Raw genomic sequence first — 25604 nt, 5'->3', positions numbered from 1 at the left:
TTGATGAGGGGATTCGGGCTAAGACGGAGGCCCTCGGAACTCAGAGTGACTGAACGACCTGATAGCCAGGCACTGGGTACTGGGTTTTGTACTTAATCTTTCCAGCAAGTGCGTTAAGGCGCATTTAAGGTTCCCATTTTACAGGTGAAAAAAAATCCCAACTGAGTTGAGTAGAGTCACTTGCACCGCCTTTCTTTTGTGTCATTTGTAGCCATTTTTGTCTTTCACGCTCTGTTAAGTTTGGAAAATGCATTTTAATCCATGATCTGATAAATGCAACACAAGCAATATTGTACCATGGCCTCCCTGAATGCACATAAGCTTTCATTGGAATATTGGACGGCTTTCCTGCTGCCATGTTTAAACAGAACAGCTAACCAAGTGGCCCTGACCCCAAGATGAGGGGGGCAGTGGTTGGGAAACGCCAGTCCCTGCCTTTAAATTGCCTCTGGGATGGATTTGCTTGCCTGGGTCAAGAGCACCCCATTCTTCTGGTAAGGCAGCACCCCACATTTCCTCAGCGGACCTACCCATCACTTCTTCTTTGCCCATGTGGTTGGGGTTGGGTTGCCTTTCCCCACCGCCCACCTTGCCAAATTTTTGGATGAGCCCCGATTGGAACTAGCAACCAAGCATATGCCATCCCAAGGGCACACGGTGACTCGTCCGAGCTCAGGACCTGTGTTTGACATTTGGGAGACAGAAGCTCTGTGTCTCTGTGGTAATGAGTCTGGAAGCTTTTAGCCTGGGAGCTAGACGAGCTACCTCAGGACCACAGCTGGGTGGGGTGGGGAAGTCCATCTGAGAAAAAAGCCAAGCTACTGACAGAACCAGACTTGAACCCTGGAAGAAAAGAAATGTTTCCCAGTGATTGTATTAGATCCCTTCATCGTGGCAGGCCCGGAGCCAGTCTTGCCTGTGGACTTTTTAGCTAATTACGGCATTAATTTTCCTTATTTGCTTAAACCATTTTGGAGTGTTTGCTTAATTACTCACAGAGTTCAAGTTGCATCAGCGTCAATAACAAAAACAAAAGGTCCTGCCAGGCATCAATAGTCCTGTCGGTACAATGGCTGCAAAGGCAATTGCTTATACGAACTAAGAATTAAGAAACACCGTGGGAAGCAAAAACCAAAAACACAGCAGGGATCTAGAATTTCCTTCTAAAGCCAGAAGTTTACAATGTGTATTTTAATAACTCAATGCTAGCTGTCCCCAAAACTTTCCAGTATTTTTAAAAGGCGCTGGCTCCCTAGGGCATCTTTAATTGGTTGTTTCTTAACTAAGAGCCTCTGAGCTACTAACTTAAGGAGTAGGAGTTCTGTTGTATGGTTTGGAAAGCTCAAAATTCTTAGATTTGAGAGAACGAGTGGGGTGCTAATACACTCCTTGGACAGGATTATTCACAATGTTCCCCTCCGCCCACCCATCTTTACTGAAATACGGTTGACATATAACATTGTGTAAGTTTGAGGTATACGTATGATGATTTGATACATGTGTATATTGTGAAATGAGCTCCAGGAGACTGGAATTTCTCACAGTTCTCTAACTGCTGAGTGCACACAGACTTTGACACCAAATCCAGATCGAGGGGATTCTGGTTGTGCCCAGATCAGTTCTGTCTCCACTCCAGCTGGAAGCTGGAAAATCGTCAGCTTCATGTAAGTGACTTATCATCACCCACAAGTTGGACTGGGCTTACTATTTGCCGTAAGTTCTGCAGCTTGGACCATACGAAGCCAATCAATTGGCCCATTTTCAAAATCTTTCCTGAGCGTCTCTGGGCAAACAGTAGCCACTCGCCGGGTCTAATTACTTGTCTAATTACTTGTATAACATTTTTACTTTTCTAATAAAATGTTGCATGATTTTAGAAGCACTGTGCCATAAAAATAAGAAATTTGAGTATTTTTGAATATTGAAGAGATTGTGGCAAACTTAGTCCTTTTCCCCACATAATATCACTTCCCAGTATCATTCCTTGACATCATTTTAAGGGTTGCATAAAATATAATGATATGCATAATATATAACTTACTTCATCATCTTCTATCATTAGGACTTTAGGTTATTTCTAGTCTGTAAACATTTCTGACAATTTCAAATTACACTGCAATGAACACCTTTGTTAAAAATATTTTTTTCAGTTTTATTTATTTATTTTGAGAGAGAGAGAGAGAGAGAGAACATGAACAGGGGCGGGGCCGAGGGAGGGAGAGAGAGAATCCCAAGCAGGCTCTGCACTGTCAGCACAGAGCCTGATGCTGGGCTCAAACTCACGAACTGTGAGATCATGACCTGAGCCAAACTCAAGAGCTGGACACTTAACTGACTGAGCCACCCAAGTGCCCCTACAACGAACGTCTTTATTCAAGAAGCTTTTGATATATTTTGACTATTTATTTTTTTTGAATGATAGATTCCAAGAAGTAGAATCATTGAGTCAGAGTATAAACATTTTAAGGCTCTTCATAGTTAACCCTTGAACGAAGCATGGGTTAGGGGTGCTGAATCCTCATGCTGCTGAAAATCTACGTATAACTTTGGACTCCCCGGAAGTGAACTGCTAAGAGCCTCCTGTTGACCGCAAGCCTTACTGATAACATAATAAGTTAACGCAGGTTTTGTACGTTAGATACATATTATACACTGTATTCTTTTTTTTTTTTTAACTTTTTTTTTTTTTAACATTTATTTATTTTTGGGACAGAGAGAGACAGAGCATGAACGGGGGAGGGTCAGAGAGAGAGGAAGACACAGAAACAGAAGCAGGCTCCAGGCTCTGAGCCGTCAGCCCAGAGCCCGACGCGGGGCTCGAACTCACTGACCGCGAGATCGTGACCTGAGCCAAAGTCGGACGTTTAACCGACTGAGCCACCCAGGCGCCCCTATACACTGTATTCTTACAAGAAAGCCAGCTAGACAAAAGAAAATCATACGGAAGAGAAAACGCATGTATAGAATTGTATTGTACCGAATGAGAGAAATCCACATATTATCCACACAGTACAAACCGGTGTTGTTCAAGGGTCACCTGTATTCGTAATTCACTGCTGCTTGCCTAGAAGATCTAATCAATTTTCCCATCAGTGCTACCAAAACATGTATGATCCCGGGCATGGTTTGTCCCTAAACGACAGCTGATTTTGCTGCTTGAAGCAAAGTGGGGGCCGAGCGTGGTTCTGTGATGGCTCCTATCTAACAGGGCTGTGAATTCCTCACAGCATTGCCCGGCCCCAACATACAGCGTGGGTTACTATGGACACGCACAACAATGGTAGCGGCTACGTGCTGTTTTGGCTTCCCAGTGTCCATTTCCTCTTACCCTCGGACCTATGCTAGGATTCCTCTTGGGGGCGTCCCCCCCTTCCTCACTCTCCGCACAGGTGGAGTTCAGGTAGGGCTGACTCTAGCCGTGATCTAGGGATGGTCGCGTGGCTCGGGCCTGGACAATCGGGGGGTTTCCCACTCCCATGATCTTGTGATGCACGCATAACCCAAGTTAGACCACCGAGGATTGAAACGCAATTGTAGCACCTACTTCCTTTAGCGCTCTTAGGTAAAAGAAGTCCTCTTTCTGTTTCCTGGGAGGGGGTGGGACATAGATCTGTTGCAACCACACAGAGGAAGTCAGCCCGAGGGAGAAGATACCACAGAGCTGAGATACCACAGAGATGGAGTTTCTTCAGCCTTACTCGAGTCATTTAATAATCATCCTTGAAGCCAGAATTTTCCCCTCATATTTTGTGAGTTCTATGAGCTAATAAATTTCTCCTTTCCTTAAGACGTCTAAATTAAATGTTCCATGAGTAGCAACAAGGGAGTTTTGACTAATACTGCAACTAACACTGTGATCAATTATCTGGTTATTTGCGAGAAAGTGTGAGAGCTATTGCATCATGCTAGGGGATCACAATAGGCTGTTCACAACAGCACTGCAATCATTTCTTGAATACATTATTTTTCCTTTTAACATTTTTCCCTCCACAGAAACTTTTTTTTTTTTTTTTTGGACCAGAGACAGTTATTCTAATTTTTTCCTTCATTAGTCTTCGTGTCCATTTAACTGGAAGTTATTAAACATCTAGTCTAAAAATTGTGCTGGGGAGGGGTGCCTGAGTGACTCAGTTGGTTGAGCGTCCGACTTCGGCTCAGGTCATGATCTCATGGTTTGTGAGTCTGAGCCCTGCGCGGGGCTCTGTGCTGACGGCTCGGAGCCTGGAGCCCGCTTCGGATTCTGTGTCTCCCTCTCTCTCTCTGCCCCTCCCCCACTCATGCTCTGTGTCTCTCTGTCTCAAAAATAAATAAACATTAAAAAAAATTTTAAATATTGTGCTGGGGATACAGAGATGGGAAAATAGAGTCCCTTTCTTCAAGGAGCTGAGAGACGTTCAGGGTCAAGGGCAGGCATACTTCTAGAGAAGTTCAAGGTCAAGGGCAGGCATAGTTCTAGAGAAGTTCAGGGTCAAGGGCAGGCATATTCTGTAGAACTGCGAGAAAATGGAGTCAAGGCTGAGCACAGACGTGTACAAATTCTCATGACAGTTCAAAGGGACGGACACACTGGCTTTAACTCTCTTGTAATCTAACAAATTTTATAAATGATGGAAAAAAAGTGAACCAGCCAATTCCTGTCTCCTGAAGTAAATAAAAGTTTATGACTGCAATGAGAAATAGATTGGCCAACCCAGTAGGAAATCAATTAGACAATTAAGGAGATAAATTGCAAGGCTTGGGGTGTGATGTTCCCAAAGTCTCAATTTTCTGGCAAACTCAAGGCTACTTTTAAAACATGTTTTTATTTTTGGAGGAATATCCAGTTACTGGAAGGAAACTGGAAATAATACAGTCGTTTCTGGAGTGGAAAGTGAGGGCTCTCCTCCACCCCTCCCCAACCCCCCCACCGAGAGGTGACTGTCATTACTGGTCTGTGGTCTCCTTCCTTTCCCCCCACAACACACACATGCATGCGTGTGGGCACACACGCACTTTATGTTCACACGTATTTTTTTTAAATTTTTTAACATTTATTTATTTTTGAGAGAGAGAGGCAGGGTGTGAGCAGGGGAGGGGCAGAAAGAGAGGGAGACACAGAATCCGAAGCAGGCTCAGGTTCTGAGCCGTCAGCACAGAGCCCGACGTGGGGCTCGAACCCACGAAATGCGAGATCATGACCTGAGCTGAAGTCGGTTGCTCAACCGACAGAGCCACCCAGGCACCCCTATATGCACCCATATTTAAACAAATGATTCCCACGACACAGCTGTGCAAGCTGTCATGCCCTATCACTCCCACCCTTAGTGATTATTGATCTGTCTATTCTTGTTATCTCCTGTGGAACAGCTACCATCATTCATATAACCCTTCCTTACGGGATGGTCACCCATCCAGTTGTTTCCAAGTTTTCTTTTTAAAAAAAATTTTTAAGTTTATTTATTTCTTTTGAGAGAGAGAGAGAGAGAGTGAGCACAAGTCGGGGGGCGGGGGGGAAGGGAAGAGAGAGCAGGAGAGGAAATCCCAAGCAGGCTCCACACTGTCAGCGCAGAGCCCGATGCAGGGCTTGAACTCACAAACCATGAGATCGTGTCCTGATCTGAAGTCAGACGCTTAACCAACTGAGTCCCCCAAGTGCTGCCCCCCCCCCCCAATTTTCTTCTTTAAAAGCAACTCTTAAGATAACAAGTCTACTGGGCTACCAGTATTTGGGGATGTGTTTTTTTTTTTTCTGTGATAAACATTACTGTTTTTGCAAATGACAACATTAACAATAACGAAGCAACCTCCTTTGAAAGCGGAAAGACGGAGAAGATAGTGGCACCTGAATCCCTTGGCTCTTACACAAATAGTATCCACTCAGCTCTGATGTCCCTCCCACGCCAGCTGAGCCTTCTCCAGGAAGCCTTCCATAAATCCCTAGCTCCTGTGCTAACTCTTAAGTGAAATACACGTACGTGCGCTCATTTCTGTACTTCTCGGCCATCACTCGCCCTTGCTCCTCTGCTGGAAAAGACTCCTAAGCAGCCCACAGCTGCCCCATTCTCCAGGAAGGACGGCTGATGCAGAGAAATAGGTCCCCGTGGCCGCGTGTCAATGTTTGCCTCCTTCACTTTCCTCTCTCCACGTTACTCCCAGGCTCAGGAGAAGGATTTTGCCTTCTTGAATGTCTTGGGAGGACCCTTCCACCATGGTACTTCACCCTGCCTCTGGGGGGACCTTCAGCGGTCCAGCTGTTCCCTCTCTTGGTGGGTGAACTGAACACGGGGGAGGGAAGCCTCACTGTCCTCTCAAGACCAAGCTGTTGTCTCTCAGGACAAGGATTTCACCTGATGCTTGTGTTTATGTCTCCCGGCTCTTTTAGGGCTCACTGGGGACACCAGTGTGGTCAACTCCAGTAGAAAGAGACTTCCAGGGGGCACCTGGGTAGCCCAGTCAGTTAAGCATCCAATTCTAGGTTTCATCTCAGGTCACGATCTCATGGTCCGTGAGTCTGAGCCCCTCATCAGGCTCTGCGCTGACAGCATGGAACCTGCTTGGGATTCTCCCCACCCACCCCCCCCCCCCCCCCGCCTCTCCTCTGTTCATGCTTTCTCTCTTTCTCAAACAAATAAATTTAAGAAGAAAGAAAGAAAGAAAGAAAGAAAGAAAGAAAGAGCCTTTCAGCCTGAGTTAGGCTGAAGGTGCTGCTCTACCCGGAAGGACAGGAGCTGCACTGCTGAGATCTGGGATCGTACAGCCTTCTGGCTCTGACTTCTCCCTTGATTCTGGTACACACTCCAGGGTTTGCTCAGGAGAAGTCTTTTCGACCCCATAGCCAGCCAGCATCGGTTTCGGTGGCCTGCACCCAAAGGGACCTGTGGTAAGCCAGTGCTGCCGGTTCACCGAATCCTAGTTCTTTTGATTCCAGGGCGTCCAGCTAGATGAACTAGGGGGACTGATCCTGGCCAACGGAACACGGGCAGAAGTGACCCTGGTGCGGCCCCCAAACCTCCCATGTAATCCTCCACGTTTTCCATTTCCCAGAAAGGAAGAGGCCTGGATCTCCAAAAACAAAGCACTGTTTAGCTTTTCTAGTTTCTATTTATTTATTTTTTAAGAGACAGTGCGCACATATGCAGTGGGGGAGGGGCAGAGATAGAGGGAGGGAGAGAATACCAAGCAGAGCCCGATGTGGGGCTCAAGCTCACGAACTGGGAGATCATGACCTGAGCCAAAGTCTGATGCTCAACGGACTCAGCCACCCAGGCTCCCCAAGCATTCTTTAGCTTTCAGGGAAGTTCACAGAGGAGCTTAGCCTACCCTGACTAATATGAAGGCTATGTTTCCTGTTTGGTTTTATTCTGAATGGCCATTTACTATCTCCCTAAGTGGATGACAAAGTTTTCAAGGGCAAGGGCCATGCTTTTGACCCCACCACCTAGCTAAGACGCAGCAAACAAGGTGGGCGATTTACTTTCATTATTGTTAATGATGATATATTACTGTTGCCCTGAACTAAATTATATCTCAAAGGTCTGAGCATATCGGTGGCATTTCCAAACCAGAGTCATTTATTCTCGGGCAATGGCTTATACTTTGGGGAGCGCTAGCTCAAGGAGATAGGGTTTTATTTTGACCAAGAAATGTACTGTGTCAAAACCGGGAACATTGAATTGGCTTCTCTGATTTTATTTTCAGCTATTTGATCTGTACGACGTATCTAAGAGAGTCAGGCTGCTCTCTTGGTTTGCATTCTGCAGTCCTGCGCTTGTTATCTTCCCCTGGATGTCAACTAGCTACCAGTGAATAGATATTCCCAAGAACAAAAGGACGATGGTATGTCTACAAGAAAAAAAACCTTGGGCGTATCTCCACAGACACAGGCCAGGTTCACGCATCACGCTATTTTAAAAACCAAACATTTCATTTCGGAAAAAACAAGAATCAAGCCATGTCATTAAATATGGCACACAATCAATCACCAGACCTTTGATGTTTTATGGCGACATTCATACGACTATGCATTTAACGGAACATTTATCGCTAATAACGAGCATAATGGTAGCTGTGGGGGAAATCAACAGATAAAAGATACATGGGAAAAGGTTTTGCCATTAACCCACACGGCACCCTGTCATTCTCCTGCGTTGTCTTGAACACATCCCCACATTTCTCTTTACACTCTGTCCCAACTGGATTTCTTCCCGTGGCATCCCGCTTTCTCTCAATGTTGACATTTCTACCTCTCTTTCTTTTTCTTTCACTTTTATTGACTTGATGTAATGGGTAGGTAGTACGAGTCTCAAAAATCTTTCCCTTCGTCGGATGCTTGATGCCCTTGCAAAACTTTTGGTCTTTGAGCTTGAATGTGGAGCTCGACTCCATCGATACCATGGCTTTCTTGCGGTAGTGCATTCTGAACTTCTTCTGAAGGAGGTGGAATCCAATCCACAGATCCGGGAAACCCAGAATCTTTGACAAAAGATATAGAGCACTTTCGTGCATGGCCCAACTGTGCCAAGAGCTCGCTCGCAGCTCACTCACGGTCATGGTCCAGGGAAAGCTTTGGACAAAAGCCACGAGCTGGCGAGTGGATGCGGCGCCACAGTGCCCCTCGCGGTCGGGCCGCCATCTTGGGAGTTTCCACCACTTTCTACTCTCATTCCTGCTCATTGGCCGCTGCTCACCCTTCACTGCACTGAAACGCCAAGAAGGCAGGGACCTGACTGCCAAGCACTTAGGAATTGACTGCACCAGTTAGTAGCTGAGCAATCCGGTCGAATGTCTTAATTTGCTTTTGCTCAGTTTCCTCACCTGTAAAATGGGGAGAATGATACCACTTCCAGACTGTTAACATACAGTGCCAAGCACAGAGGCTGGCATAAAGTGCTCACCAGATGGCTGCCGTTACCATGCAGTAGAATCTTCTGGAGAGTCTTTTAAAGGGATGGCAAGAAACGGAGTGTGGCCTCCGGGAATAGTCAAAAAGTATTGGATGCTGCTGAGAACCACTGCACAAGCCTGGAAACGGATCCTTCCCAGTCACACCTTCTTATGGTGCTGCAGATTCGGGGCAAACGTGCGGACTGCAGCTTTGTGAGAGCCCCCCAGGTAGAGGACACAGCTGAGACATGTCCAGACTCCCGAGCACAGACATCATGAGATAATAAATGTCTGTGATTGGAAGTCATTATGTTTTGGGGTAATTTGTTATGCGATGATAAATAACGAATCCAGTTTTCCCCCAGGACTTAATCACAGTCTGTCATATTCTTGTTTATTGATTGTTTGTTTATTGGCTGTCTTAACTCTGCCCGTTTGAGCTCCAGGAGGTCAGGGACCCTGTCTTGTTGAGAGCTTTATCTCCCAGGTCCTAATTCAGTGCCTGGCACATCAGAGTTACACAATAATTAGTCAGTTATGGATATGTTTTACCAAAATAATGAATTACGCAGAGTGGTATGTCTGTAATGCTTAGCAACAGGTTCTCCTGATTTGTAATGTTGTTCAACTTTGGTGGCTTAAATACTCCTCCTGTGGCTGATCTCCAGCTACCGACGTGATGTGGTTGATCGCACAGATGGAAAGTGATCCCCCTTACCCTTGGTTTTGATTTTTGTAGTTTCTGTTACCCGTGGTCAACCTTGGTCTGGAATCGAACGCTTCTCCTTCTGACATGGTGTCAGAAGGCCAACAGCAGCCTGACGTCACATCAGATGCCTCTGTCATTCACTTCACTATAGCCCATCATGTGGGCATTTTATCATCTCAGGTCACCACAAGGAGAGCGGTGGTCACAATAAGATATTTTGGGGTAGAGGGAGCACATTCACATGACTTCCAGTGTATTTATTGTTTTAATGGTTCTGTTTTATTATTGTTGTTGATCTCTTCCTGTGCCTAATTTACAGGTTAAACTTTATCACAGGTATGGACAGGAAAGCACATAATCTACGTAGGATTCAGCACCATCTGTGGCTTGAGGCGTCCACTAGGAGACTTGGAACATCTCCCAGCAGGTAAGGAGAGACTACTGTGGACACAATCGGTTATTCTGAGCCAGTGAGAGCAGGCTCTAGCTTATCAATGGGCTACAGGAGTCAAGGAGATCTTTAAGCAGTCTTTTTCAATAAATCCCTTAGTTGTCTAACATTGGGGCACTTGGGTGGCTCAGGTGGTTAAGCGTCTGACTTCAGCTCAGGTCATGATCTCACGGTGCGTGGGTTCGAGCCCCACGTCAGGCTCTGTGCTGACAGCTCAGAGCCTGGAGCCTGCTTCGGATTCTGTGTCTCCCTCTCTCTCTGCCCCTCCCCTGTTCATGCTCTGTCTCTTACTGTCTCTCTCTCTCTCTCTCTCAAAAACAAGTTGAAATAAATTTTAAAAAGATCTTCAAAAAAATACCTTTGTTGTCTAACATGGAAGGTATTGTTAACGAGAAATATTAACATGAGATTGACAGCAAAGACATAATGTGATTCATTTATTTATTTATTCATCGACTTGTCCCAAGCTGAGCATTGCAAGACTCCTAACAATATGGCACCTGATCAGGGACCACACATTCTTCTCCAGGTTAGCTGCACCTGGCACCCGGTCTATAAATATTGCAAACAGATTGGTGAAAACATTATCTGAAGCAGAACGAGTTGCTGTCTGTCTGGAGTTTGATTTATCCACTCTGGCCACATAACACGGGGGATAAGCAGTCCATAAATCCAACAGGAACCACATACATTTCCTCGTAAATTGTGCCTTCTTCCCTCCGCAGACGCTGAGTGCCTTTCTTCTATCTTCCCACAGAGAGCGCGAGTCCATTTGACTTGTGTTCGTCCTTAGGCCTCCGTTCACCTTGCTCCTCGCTGCTAATGCGAACATTCATGTTCTTGGCTGTCACCTGCTGTGTTTTTATTCCCGGCTGGGGTCTTCCGGGTAAGGATGAAGGCCGAGCCCATTTCCCCAGATTTACTGGCTGCCGACAAAGCTGGCAGGGTGGGGAAGCAACAAGGGAAATAAACACTGCCTCTTAGAAATATGTAGTTGGAATGACGTGATAGATTTCAGGTGGAGGGACACCAAAATCAAATAAAACATATCCAGGAGCGGTGTATGTTTTCCGACGTTACTGATGAGTTACAGTAAATAAACCGCCAACAGCACTCATTGCATACTTGGAAAAATCACCCTCTTTAGACCCAAGATGGTAAACGTGTGACATTCAGGTTGATGCCACTGAAACATTCATACAATGTCTTACTAGGTTCAGGTAACTCTGCTCGGATGTGATGTTTTGGTGCATTTATATTCTAGATAAATAAACAAGAATCAAGGCACAATGAGATAAATATTATCCTAAGTGTGCCAGTGAATATCTACGAGAAGGGGGTTGGAACACGGGGTGCCAGGAAGGCCATACGGGGGTTATTTCATTTACCAAACATTTATTGAGCACTTACTATGCATGAGACTTTGTGCTAGATAGCAGTGATAAGGAAAGGTAGCCATGTGGAGTTCAAAATAATCCCCAGAGGGGCACCTGGGTAGCTTAATCGGTTAGGTGTCTGACTCTTGATCTGAGCTCGGGTCATGATCTCACAGTTCATGAGTCTGAGCCCTGTGTCCGGCTCTGTGCTGACAGCTTGGAGCCTGGAGCCTGTTTTGGATTCTGTGTCTCCCTCTCTCTCTCTGCTCCTCCCCTGCTCATTCTCTCTCTCTCTCTCTCCAAATAAATAAATAAAGTTAAAAAAAAAAAGAGAAATAATCCCCACTTAATTTCAGTAGGGTAAGGTGGGAGTAAGAAGAATGTTGTGGCATCACACACAAGAGGCCACTTGACCCGGACATGGGGTGGGGGGCGTTAAGGACACATTCCTATGAAAAAGAATATCCTACTACAGGATCAGAGATGGGGTCTTGATGTGGAAGTGAATTTCTATGAGAGAAGATGGGAGGCTTTTAATCCTAAATGCTATTAAATTCCATCATTCAATAACAACTGAAGACTGATTGTGATTCAGGTCAGGACACTGTGGGAACAAGAAATATAAAACATAATCCCCACCTTCAAAGAACTCAGAGCCTGGCTGCATATAAAACACATACAAGCGACTCCACAAGGCACTAGGTGGTACGTATGGAATGTGTGGTCAGTGGGTCTGGGTGTGACAGGTGCAGCTAGGGGTGGGGGCTATGGTGGCTTCTCGGTGGCTTGGGGTAAGTGCAGGCTGGAGCTGAGTTTCTGAGGATGAGTATGACGGGGGGGGGGGGGGGCGCATTCAGAGCGGGAAGGAGAGCCTGGGAACCAGCAAGGAAGTGGCCAGCTAAGACAGGGTCACTGGCGTGGCTGGAGTCAGGTTCGCGAGGTGACGAGATACAGCCTATTGGTTCTTGAAAGTGTCTCCAAGATCATTCGGCCCAGGCCTGCTTTCAAGGGTCACAGCCTCCCTTACCAGTGAGGCAACAGAGTAAGGGAATCCTGAGAATTTCTCCCTTTTATCAGTCAGAGACAAGAAAATACAGATCCTAAAAGCTGGAGGAAAATTAAACCTAAGGTGCTCTTTCTTTATGGTTTTTATGTTTCCACAGTCCACTGTTGACTCCATTAGCCTGTGTTTTCCAACCTTTTGGCCCTGAATTGTCACGGCAACGTTATGCCTGCTAAGGGTAGGTGCTTAGACATATTGTCTGAGTCGGGGTTTCTTTGGGCTTGCGCGTATCGGGATCCCCTGGTGGACGCCCCGAAACACAGATTTTTAGCCCACTTCCAGTGCTTGTGGCTCAGGAGGTCCAGGCTAGGGCCAAGGATGTGCACTTCCGGGAAGTTTCCAGGTAAGGCTGGTAAGGTTGAAGACCACACTTTGATTAGCACCGTCCCAACGAGCATGTGCTGAGGACAGGTCAACCTGCCCTCGAAGAGATTTTAACTGAAACTCACCTGCGTATGATACAATTTAAATGAAAACCAGGAAGCACTGTTTGCTAAACTTTTCCTTTCCTTGCCCTTTCTAGAAAAAAGATACTCCCTTCAAGACACCAGACAGCCACTTCCAGAATCATCTGCTAGACGTCTCAGTGGGGATGTTCTCCCTCAGCTTCCGTGGGCTAATGGCAGCTCATCTTTCCCGGCAACACAGCCTTCTTCCTGGACCCTCAGCTCAAGCTGGCCCCCGGAGGGTCCTCGGAAGTTCCCCTGCACCCCCCCCCCCAGTGGGTGGGTACTGATTTGGCCCCACTCCCTCTGGAGGACACCCCCTTTCTCTATCACCGCCGCTGCCATGCCTGACTTCCAGCTCCCCCGTCTTTCTCACCTGACTTATTCCAGAAGATCCCAGACCAGCCCCTCTGCTACCTTCTAAACCACTCTCCACTCCACGCCACCCAGAGCAAGCCATCGAAACAACCACCTGACCACAGGACCCTCCTCCAAATGCTTCAGGGGCTCTGCAGCAGCTACAGGATAGTGGTCAAGTTCCTCAAGCACACAAGACACACTTGTCACGGCCCGACCTCCTAGCGTTCCTCACTCCCAGTTACATTCCCGTAACACCAGACTCTGTGCCGTTCTACCAGCTTGGGCCGTTCCTACATCTTTGTTCACACTGTGCCCTCTGCCTGGGAGGCCGTCTCTACACGTTTCCCCCCCGCCCCCCCCCGGAAAGCTTCTTGTCCAAAGTTGTATACACTTTCCTTAGATGTTGCTTCCTCCCTAAACTTTTCCTGCTCTTCCCGAAGTCACTTCTTCTGCATTAGCCCTGTCTATACTTTATGGTGGATGTTTCCCTCTTGGTTGACTTAATGACACTTAGAGCAATTTCCTCTTCATGTGTTGGTCTCGGGAGGAAGGGAAGGAGAGGGAGAGAAATTTGAAGATGTTAGTTATACTGCTGGTGTTACAGAGGGAGGAAGGGGCTATGGGCTCAGGAGTGCAGGCAGCTTCTGGAAGGCAGGGAAGGCAAGGGGACTGATTGTTCTTTAGAGCTTCCAGAAGGAACCAGTCTTCTGAGATCTTGGTTTTTACCCCAGTGAAGCTCATTTTGGACTTCTGGCTTCCAGAACTGTGTGTTGTTTGAAGCCACAGATTTTGTGGTCATTGGTTACGGCCCTCCAGACCCTCCCATCTACCAAGTGGCAAGTACCAAATTGGTGTATTGGAGAGTGTTCTCTTCAATATATGTGTTTTCCGGTATGTGAGTCATTTTCGGAGTATTCACTATAGACCTGGGTGGGGCTGAGGACCCCATCTCTGACTTATTCCTGCTATATCCCCAGTGCCTGGCTGCTGAGGGACTGAGGCCCTAAGACCCTGCCTTTATGTGGTCATTGGGTTATACTCTTTGAAACTAAACGGAATGAATTCTAAACCCCTCAGGAAAAAGTCACACGGCCCGTTCAGTGCCTGGCACTTTCCGTTAATTTTTGATGAATGAATAAATCAAGGGATGGTTAGGCTGATCACTAAACAGAAAACTGGGCCTGATGGTTGCCTTCCTGGGTTGCAGAGGGTATCAATCCAAAGGCAGGTCCTGAACTGTCTCTGGAGGGCCGGCTTATGCAGAGCAGGGTAGGCTGACCAGCCTCTGGCTTTCCAAGAACCAGCAGGGAGAGTCCTTCCCCGCCTTGCCCCTGAAGAGGCATCCACATCAAGGGAGGTCTTAGCATGCTCTGGTGCTGGTGGCCCGGGGTCTCCTCAACCTCATGGCAGATACCCCGTGGCTGGCCCCAACCCCTGGGCTCAGCTCCTGGCTCGTCACGACTCCTGGGGTGTCTAAGACGAAAGAGGGGGGACCGTAAAGGTGGGACGACCGAATCCTCAGCAGTGAGGTTTAGATCGGAATGACCTTTCTAGAAAAAGCGGGGGAGGGGACAAGAAAATGTTGCTCAGACGGACCTCTGCAAACTCAGCTGGGGGCTGTCACACGTGACCCTGGGGGGCCGAATCCGCTACCTCATAATGTCAGGAAACTGGTATCTGTGGTGTTCACCAAGCACTCTGAGAAAGCAAATAGCTTTTCTTGGGTTTCGATTTATCACCATCTAAAATGTCATTCTCTGTATGGGTAATAAAAGATAATACGTTTTACGGTGGCGCCTTATGTTAAGGTTTTACGAAATCTGTTATTAAACGATCTGCATAGAATCTAAATGAATCTTATTAGGTTACATGGCATAGTGAGGTGGGTTTTTTTCCTTTGCTCTCCCCCAGGTCAAGTGCAGTGAGAAGGGCGGTTCTCTCTGCATGTTTTCCAATCACACAGCAGAAGGTAATGCTTTTAAGGTCAGACTAAGCATTGCGTTCTGCTGTGTAATCGGCTTCACAAAGTTACATACTGGTCAAAACGTCCAGAAAATTCAATTACTGACTCCCGATGACAAAAGCGCAGACGCCCACCAAGGGCTGGAGGATGTTTCTAAAATTAGGTTCTAAGTGTGTGCAACTCGGTACAATTTCAGCTTTACAACCTCTGTCTGCATACCGGTCCCCTGCGTGTTAATGGCCCCTCTGCCCATTAATTTCAGGTGCTTAATCAGTGTCACCTGCTCGTCTTAGAAAAGCACAGTCCAAGCCGGATTCGGCCACCCTGTCACGGACCGTGCTCCCCTTCAGACGTGATCTCCTGATCAAGTCCGCCGTCCGGGGGTTACTTTTAATCAGGATCGTGCGTTTTCCCTTAAGTCAAATGCATTTTTATGCAAAGCTGACTTTGGTTTAGAGCTCTATTGCTGGTAATAATTCCAGGTGGCTTTCGAAACAAAGGAGCCCGCTGAGAGAGTAATGAATCAGCACTGACACCCACCCACTCCACCCGTGGACAGGAAAGCAATTCAAGACCCCGCCATCATGCTGTCATTGGGTTATGCTCTTTGAAAATAAATGGAACTAATCCTAAATCATCTGAGGGGGGGGAAAAATCACACAAGATGGATTCCAATTATGCCGAAAGCAAATTCGTAGACCGGAGAGAAAGGGCAAAGAGAACAACTCGGCCACGGATTGTTCTGGAAGGCTCTCCCGTTGATTTCACATCTGGCACAATCAGTCTTTTGGATCACCTTCCTTCAGCATTAGTGGGACAAGACCACCTAACGAACTGTGATTCCCCAGCCCTGTTCCCACCAGCGGCCCTTTTGTGATCTTGGCTTCATCGTTCATTTTGTGCTTGAAATTGCCTTGGCTCTGCTGAGAAGAGCTAAGCCTATTAGCACCCTTGAATGTTAGTTGAGCAAGGAACAAGAAGTCAAATGTTAGGATTAACATTTGGGCTTGCCTTTCACTGGCTCAGCCTCTCAGGCAGACAGAATGTTGGTAAAGATCAGGGTGTTTTCCTTCACAAATAATAAAACCCACAAAATGCCCTTGGAGGGCTCCTTCCTGTTTTATTAAAAAAAAAATAATAAATCGAGTTTTCTGCATTGCCTCTGTCTCCTCTGTCCAGATTTCCTTTCAAAGTTGGGGGAGAACTGGTCTCTATTACCAGTCTCTTTGGGAGACAATCCCAGGGCCTCAGCCCTGGTCCCAGTGAGGGGGACGGAACTCGGCCCTGGGATGGGAACGTTCCTCTGTGTCTCATTCTCCCTCCTGGTTCTAAGCCCCACCCATGGGCCACAAGTCCTCATTCCTGGCCAGTCCAGCTGGGTCCCACACAGACCTTCTGTCAGTGTAACATTCATGACTACATCCAGAGAGCACTCACCATATGCTGGAAACACGGGGCCCCATTTCCCAGCCGTTCACACCAGCCTGTATGAGTCGGGCTGAGAAGGACGGGGGCTTATTCCGGATAGGTCGCCAGTCACAGTCAGCTCTTTGAAGCATTTCCCCCAAGTCTCTAAAGGTCTGCCTTCCTGGAGACCCCATTTGTCCCCACAGCTTCCGGTCTAGCTGCCGCCCTTGGTTCCAACAGCTACAATCACCACCCATCTGCTTTACGTCCACACCTCTCCTAACGCCCAGGTCCACACTTCTAACTAATGGCTTGTTGGACATTCCTGGCCAAGTGTGTCACACGCACCACAAACAGCACGTCCCAAAGCAGACTCCGTGCCTTCCGAGCCAAGCACACTCCTTTCCTGTCCTGTGGATGGTGCCATTCTCCACCCAGCAAAGCCACCTGGAGCCGCCTGGTACCTACCCTCTCTCGTCCCCACCACGTTCCACGGGGCCGCTTCTCTCTTGAAAAGGACTCTCTTATCATTCCAGCCTGCTCACTATCCCTAACTGCCCTTGACTCTGTTCGGGTGACGGTCACAGCTCACTTTGATGCTACTTCCCGTGATAAATAGAATACAAACTGAGAGCAACTGGGGAGAGGCCCCCCCCAGGCCAGCCCTGGGTGAAGCTATAACCGTTCCCTGGCCAGCGAGAGATTTCTCAGGCTGACTTCCTGTGTGCAAAACACTGATGGCAGGACATCCTCTAACATCAGACGACTGCATCCTACAGAAGCACCTGGACACCGTTTGAGGGAAATGTGGGTGGTCCACTCACCCCACCTTTGCAGATTCTGCTCCCTTTGCCCAGAATGCAATTCTCTACATTTGAACTTGGCAAACTTCTGCTCAATGGCCAGAGCGAGCGTCACTTTCTCTTTGCAGGCTTGCTGGAACCTCCAAAGCAGACTGAAGAGCTCTTCCCACAGCCCCTTTGTAGCACCCATCACACTGTGCCACAACGCACTACAGACCTCTGTCCCTCCCGCCCCGCTGTGAGACGCTTGGAGGTAGGAGCCATGTTTTAATGATTTGTGTTCGCTGGCTTGTGGCACAGCGAACATAGTGTGCATTTTAAAGCCGAAAGAAAGAGATAAATTTCAGCTCTCTGCTCTGCAACAACCGTGTGACTGTGGACAAATCACACCCTCTGATGTCTAGGTCCCCTGGGTCTGCAAAAGGATGTGGTCTCAGCTTGTCTCCAGGTCTACTATGAGGACGGAATGGGGCAATCCCTCAATACCACCGGTCACGTGACCTACTGTGTAGGGTGAACTTAACAAGTGGAAGCTGTCATTGGAGGAAAAAAAAAAAACACAGAATGGAGGCTCGATAGATCCTGGACAGTTATATAAGCTTTTTAAAGATTTTATGTATTTGTGTATTTATTTATTTTTGAGAGAGAGTGAGCATACATGGCGGAAGGGCAGAGAGAGAAGGACAGGCAGAAACCGAAGCAGGCCCCAGCTCTGAGCTGTCAGCACAGGATCGGATACGGGGCTCGAACTCACAAGCTGTGAGATCATGACCTGAACCTCAGGTGGATGCTTAACCAACTGAGCCACCCAGGCGCCTCCAGTTACATAAGCTTTAAAAATGCATATATTTTTTGAGAGACAGAGCACAAGTTGGGGAGGGGCAGAGAGAGAGGAAGACACAGAATCTGAAGCAGGTCCAGGCTCTGAGCTGTCAGCACAGAGCCTAACGTGGGGCTCGAACTCATGAACCGCAAGATCGTGACCTGAGCTGAAGTCGGATGCTTAACTGACTGAGCCACCCGGGCGCCCCTGTATTTCTTTAATATTAGTTGACCTAATCATTTTATAAAGTACATGTAAATATGTGGCCTCCTTCTCTCCATATATATAGATATCTACATGTATGTACGTGCACACATGTCTATAAATGGAAATCTCCCCATCTATCTACACGAGTGCACACACATCAACTCATTAACTCATTAACACATTTCCTCAGTATCGTGGAAATTGCAGATGAACGTTCTTCTTTTACTCCTATTTTGGGTGATCTATACTTATGATTTTTTTTTTCCTGCTAAAGAAATGTAAGTGCAATGCCTCCCATTTTAAAAGGCACAGTGTTGGGGCGCCTGGGTGGCTCAGCCGGTTGAGCGGCCGACTTCAGCTCAGGTCATGATCTCACGGTCCGTGAGTTCGAGCCCCACGTCGGGCTCTGTGCTGACAGCTCGGAGCCTGGAGCCTGTTTCAGATTCTGTGTCTCCCTCTCTCTCTGTCCCTCCCCTGTTCATGCTCTGTCTCTCTCTGTCTCAAAAATAAATAAACGTTTAAAAAAAAAATTTTTTTTTAAATAAATAAATGGCACAGTGTTAAGAAGAAAGGAAAACAACAGAACAAAGACAAAAACCTTTCCAAAGTGACACTTACGGCATTAGAACTTCACTCCTAAAACTTCATAGCATTACGGGCCCAAAGTATTCAGTCCAAGGCTGCATAAGCCAGGAAACATGTGCATAAAGCAAGGGGGACACCAGCTGAGCACTGTCCTGCCGAGGCAGCCTGGCTGTGCCCACAGTGCTGGTGGCTGTCCCCACCGCCCGAGCATCCTGAGCCACCCTCCACCTCACTCTCCTTTCACTCACATCTTAGCGAGCCCCCTGCCCACCCCCAGGCTTCAGGTGAGGATCCCGAGGCTCAGAGAGGGCTCATTCATTCATTCCACAAATACTCTCTGAGAGCTGATTGAGGGCCAGGTGCTCGGCTCCTGTAGCTGGTGGGGAGAGAACCATACTCAGAAGCCACCAAGATCTCCTGTTCCCTGGGCTTACATTCTAGATGAGGAGAAAAGTTGCAAATAAGATCAACAGAGATGATCGCTATGGGGAGGGATTAAATACGACGAGGAATAGAGAGTTCTGGGGGTTAGGGTGGAGGCTCAATTTTAAACAAGGTGGCCTGAGGAGTCACATCTGATTCAAGCCATGAAGGGAGTAAGGAGGAGGCACGTGGATGTCCCGGGAAAGAGCAATCCAGAGAGCTGAACCAGCAAGTGCAAAGGTCCTGAGGCAGGGACACGTGAGACAGACATTGAAGCCCCAAACATTTAAAAGCTACTGAAAGTAATTCTTGAGAACTGATTTCTGACATTGTTAGTATTTCACTGTACTGATGTTCAAGGCAGTGAGCACCTGTCGAAGGCAGGAGCAAATACTGAGATGCACTTTTGGGTAAAGGATTCAACATTAAGCTTTCCAAGGGCAGAGACCACACCTGCCTTCCAAATGTCCCATATTGGCTTGTTGGATGAATGAACAAGTGTAGCTGTGATTTTTGTAAGACAGAAACTATTTTCATCGTTTCAAAGACAATAAAAAGCATGATTCCTTCAACGCCAGCTCGACTACAATCTGTCCCAATTTCATTATAGATACAAAATCAAAGCCTTCCATTTTAACAATATAAAAGTATTTTAAAAATAAACAGAACGTACGGCTCGATCTATGGGGAATGGATTTTTCTTTCTTTGACGAATCTTGACTCCCACAGGCAGAGACTTGGGGGCGGGGGGATGCTAAACGTTGCTGTGCAGCCGAGGAACCAACGCAAACAAAAAGGAAAGCCCGGTGGCGCGTTGATTTTAGACTCAGGACATTCCCGGACCCACTTTGTCAGTTACCCAGTCGGCCAATTCCCACCTCCTTCCCTTGCCCACCTCTGCCTTCTGCCGTCCATTCTATTACTTCTCCGTCACGGCAGGGCACCGCAGACAGCCTCGGTGCTGTCCCCGAGTCCCGGCTCACCACCTCAAGTACGTTTTCATTAAAACTGGCTCTCGACACTGGCCCCTGAACGCCGTGCTTCTCAGCTCTAAACCCCTGTGTGGCTCCCTGCGGCTCCCGGGACACCGTCCACACTCCATGGGGGGCGCCACAGGCCCTTGGAAGTGTTCTCCCCGCTGCTTCATATCCCTCCCTCCTCCATATCCCGGTTCTCCAACATGCCAGCTACAGCCTCTGGGCCTTTGCCGACACTGTTCCCTTGGCCTGGGACGGCCTCCAGCCACGTGGCTCCGGCTAGCATCGTCTAAGTCCCAGCCCCCGCGTGGCTCCTCTGTGAAGCCGGTCCTGATTCTGCCCCGGTTAACGGGGAGTCCGCTCTCCTGCACTCCCTGTGCCTCCTTCATGCCGACGTTTAGTGCACATCCCCCTTATCCCCACTGCACATCTGGCTCCTTCCTCGCTTGTGAGCTTCTCAAGGTCTGTGAATCTATGCACGTTAGCGCTGTCCCTGGACATCACTGGTGCCTCATACATGCTTATGATCAGGAAGAATGACAGAGTCTGAAGGACTCCCTCTCGGTGATTCAAAGTCCCCCGGCCCAGCGGGGATCCCCAATCTGGCTGAGGTCATAATACAGAGGCCTAACGGAGGCGGGTGGCCTTTCGAATCCGACGGTGCTGGACACAGCGCTGCTCCCCGCTCACTCCCCCTGCGGGCCTGGACACACAGCCCAGCTTCCTCCGTCTCTCCAAAGCATATACCTCAGCACAAGCTGAGAAAGCCTTCCCTCCCTCCTGCTGCAAGACGTCTGCTTCGGAACACCCACAATGATGTTAATGTGTCTCTCACATTTGTCTGTTTCCCCGGGGGAAGTACTTCAGCCGGAACCTGGAACCTTCGATGGTTATTTGCATTTGAACCAGCTCAGAAGGTGCCTTGTGTCTATGCAGCCGAGAACCTTCGACAGAGTACCTTCGACAGAGCCCTCAATCAGCCACACCCTCACGGCTGGGTCTGCACCCTGGAATCCTAAGCCCTGTCCCGGAAAATGCCTGTGGCTATCAGAAGAGGATGAGTCTATAGGGTCTGAGCAAGTCGAGAATGCCAGGACATTCCTCCCCGTTTAGGAGTGGCTGGCGTATTGCTGCTGTTTAAGCCAGAGGCACCCACATTAAAAATAAATGCTTACTCGGGGAATATTTAATGACATGGAAAATGTATCTATTACATCGTCGAGAGGAAAAAGCAGGCTACAAAATTGTATGAACTCTGAGATCGCAGTGTTTTGTAAACTATGTCTTTATATAGTCACAAGTTTTAAATAGGTCAGGAGGATTATATACATGAAGACATTAACGGCAATTATCTCTGAATGGTGGGGTTATGCGTTTTTTATTTCATCCTTTGTGTCCTGTCCTAATTTCCTAATTTTGCACAATAAACCTGTATTATTTAGGTGTCACAACAAGAGTAGATGTTATTAGCAGAACTAAAATGTCGGAGCTGAGGTGTTTAGCCGTGTCTATGTGATATCGACGGGGATGTGCCACAAGGTCCTCATTTCCGGGTGTGGCCCCTCACCCCTCTCTCCCTCCAACACCCCCATGCACCAGGGCACACCCGTGAGAGCCGAGTCCCAGGCTCTGCCCGAAGGCAGACAACCATCTCCTTGAGCCAAGTTGGGATGGCCATTAGTAATGCCGGCGGGGTCATCTGCGAGGACCTCACGTTACAAGAGAAGAATGTGCTAAATAAAGAACACGCTCTCACTGGCTCTCTAAATGCCAGTGTGCAGGTCTCCGCACTTATATCCCAGCCCAGCGCAGGCTTCTCCGGAGAGCCGGGCCTGACAGCTGGTTCGGGTGTGAACCACGGATTCAGCTAAATGTTAATTGGCACTGAGGCGTGACACGGGGGTCCTTAAAGAGCTGTCCTGGGAAACTTCATTTTTCCCTTTTGCCCCCTTTGTTTCCTTTGACGTGGTCATCTATAAGCGGTGAGGGGGGGACCTGGTCAGTGGGCACAGGAGGACAGGGGCTGTTTAACTCTTTCGTACCCCAAGACCTTCATTATCCCTCCACAGATGCACCACGATGCCTAAAGTTTGAATGGAAATGAAAACCTGCAGCTAACCGGCAGGCTGATTCCAAATTCCCAGGCAACTGGTCAGCGGATATGGGAGTACTTGATTGTTGTGTCCACAAATGCCATTTAAGTGTCTGCCACTGGGTTTATTAGCGGTTTCGTCATTTGAATTACAATGCAGTGGACATTACTAGTAAGGCCAGAGATAACCTACAGAATGGGAGAAGATATTGGCAAACCGTGTGTCTGATAAGCGTGTACGATCCAGGATATATAAAGAGCACTTACAACTCAACAACAAAAGACACACCATCTAATTAAAGGACGGGCAAAGGACTGGAATAGACATTCCTGGCAAGAAGATATACAAATGGCCCATGAGTACGAGAAAAGCACAAGGGCAACAATCATTAGGGAAATGCAGATCAAAGCCACGAGAAGGGGCTGCTTCACACACAGTAGGATGGCTTTAATTTAAAAAAAAAGAGGAAAATAAGCGTTGGCAAGAGTGATATGGAGGAATTGAAAACCTCAGGTGGATTGCTGGCGGGAAGGTACTGTGGTGCAGCCACTGTGGAAGTCTGGCAGTTCCTGAAAAGGGTAAACATAGAACTACTATACGACCCAGAAATTCCACTACTGGGTAGGTACTCAAAGTATTGAAAACAGGTTCTCAAAGATATACATGCACGTAAAATGTTCACAATAGCCAAGAAGGGAGAAGAACCCAAATGTCCATCCCTGAATGAACGGATAAACACGGTGTGGTGTATTCGTCGATGGAATATTGTTTAGCCACAGAGAGAATGAAATATCAATCATGCTACCCTGTGAGTGAACCGAGAAAACTCTAGGCTGAGAAAAAGAAGCTAGACACAACGTGTCACGTACTGTATGGTTCCCTTTATAGGAACCGTCCGGAACAGATAGATCCGTAGAGACAGAAGGCAGACTGGGGACTGCCAGGAGTTGGGGGAGGAGAGCGTGGGGAGAGATTGCTTAATGGGTCTGCGAATCTTTTCACTTTTGTTCCCTTGGGATAATGGAAACGTTTGGAACGAGACAGAGGTGGTGGTTGCCCAATACCAGGAGCGTATGGAATCCCGATGAACTGTTCGCTTTAAGACAGTTGTATGTTATGTGAATTGCATCTCAATAAAGAATACTTCAACGTGCCTACTGTGTGCTCGTAGCTGGGGCTCCAAGGGCGAGTAAAACATCAGATGTCAATCATACACATTTCTGCTATGTTCTACCTATAGAACGAGAGATGAAGGAAAGGCTGAGGGTGCTGTGAAAGTCTCTCCAAGAAGGTGGGCTTCTCTCAGAGGTGAGGGAGGCTTCTCAAGGAATTGATGGTTGAGCTGAAAAGCTGAATCTGAAGGAAGATCAGGAGATAATTAGGGTAATGGGATGGTATGGGAGGAAAAGGATGTTCCAGGCTGAAAACAGCATGTGCAAGCGTCCTGTGGCAGGAGTGCGTGAGGAACAGGAGCGCCCATGCAGCTGGAGGCGAGGTGGGGGAGGGAGCGTGGTGTGAGAAGGGGTTAACAGAGGCGGGCCAGGCCACACCAGCCTGGCAGACCCACGGAGAGACCTGGGTTGGTCTCCTGAGAGAAACAGGACTTCCACGGGGGCGTTTTAAGGAGGAGGCTGACGCGGTAAGATCATTCTGGCTGTAGTGTGGTGGGCATGTTTTTGGTTTTTCTGGTAACAGCTTTACTGAGATATAATTCACATACCACACAATTCAATCCACTCACTTAACGTGGGAGGTTCCATGGGTTTTGGTACATTTATGAAGTTGGGCAACCAGCACCACAATCGACTTTAGGTCATTTTCATCACCCCAAGGAGGAAGCCGTACTCGTCAGCAGTTGCCTTGCAGAAGTCTTCTGCGGCTGGTACAAGGTGCCACAACCTGGGCGGCTTATGGTGGCAGACGTTTCTTGCCTTATGCTACTTCATTTCATGGCCGAATGGCTTTCTGCTGTATGGACACACCCCATCGTGCTTACCCATCCATCAGTAGACAGACCTTGGTTTTCTTCTATTTTTTGACTATCCTAATGCTGCTATGAACATTCATGTACAAGTTTTTGTGTGGACCTGTGTTTCCATTTCTCTTGTGCACATACTTTGGAGTGGAATTTCAGGATCATATTATGTGTCTTTGTCTTTTTTTTTTTTTTTTTTTCTTTTGAAGGAGGTGTGCAAATCGAGCTCTTTAAAAACTACTCTTCAGAGGTTGGGGTTTCATAGCTGGCATTCATGGATATCCCAGGGGTGCATCTGACCCCAGTTGTATGTGAAATTATGGTTCCGTGTATGTTGTTTCCCTGGGGAGCAGAGACCTCGGCTTCTTCTCAGGGCCTGACATGCCTTGGTCGTGGTTTGGGAAGCTACCACTGAGGTGGGGAAGGGGGAGTGGGCACGTGTATGTCAAGACCCGCCATGAATCACAGACACCAAATGAGGCCTCCAACACCCAGATGAGGACACCGGGGATACAAGGCTGGTGATCCCGTGGTTGGGAGATGGTGAGGTCAAGATGGGAGCCCTTGTCTGACCTCAGAGCAGTCATACACAGTTGACCACGCAAAGGAGTGGGTTGAGTTGACAAACCACGACAGTAATTAAAAAACCTGGTCTTTTTGCCTTTCAAGGAGTGTGTTGTGGGGACACTGGGTGGCTCAGTTGGTTAAGCTTCTGACTTTGGCTCAGGTCATGATCTCACAGCTCGTGAGTTCGAGACCCGCATCAGGCTCCCTGGTATCAGCGCAGAGCACGCTTCAGATCCTCTCTCTGCCTCCCCCTCTTCCTCCCAAAATAAATAAACATAAAAAAAAAAAAAGAACATTAGATGGGTTTCTATTTATATGGTAAATCGGGTGAAGGAGACAACTGTGCACCAGGCTCTGTGTAGAGCCGGATCCTGAGACTGAATCTGGACTCAAAAGGCAAGACTGCCGCGATTGATTAGTGATGTCTAGCACGGGGCAGGAAGGGGCAGCGAGAGTGCAGACTCACAGTCTTCTTCCCGCAGCGATTTCCTTCCCTTCCACCCGTTCAACGGTC

At 47.8% G+C, this 25604-nt stretch overlaps 1 protein-coding gene across 3 annotated transcripts in view; it reads right to left on the bottom strand.

Moving 5' to 3' along the window:
* CDH13 (cadherin 13) overlaps positions 1-25604 on the bottom strand; it is a 1089618-nt gene that overhangs the window by 147859 nt on the left and 916155 nt on the right. The window lies entirely within an intron of this gene.

This window comes from Panthera onca, chromosome E2, assembly GCF_046562875.1.
Source record: "Panthera onca isolate mPanOnc1 chromosome E2, mPanOnc1 haplotype 2, whole genome shotgun sequence".
Taxonomy (NCBI): domain Eukaryota; kingdom Metazoa; phylum Chordata; class Mammalia; order Carnivora; family Felidae; genus Panthera; species Panthera onca.
This window is presented reverse-complemented; position numbering and strand designations above follow the sequence as displayed.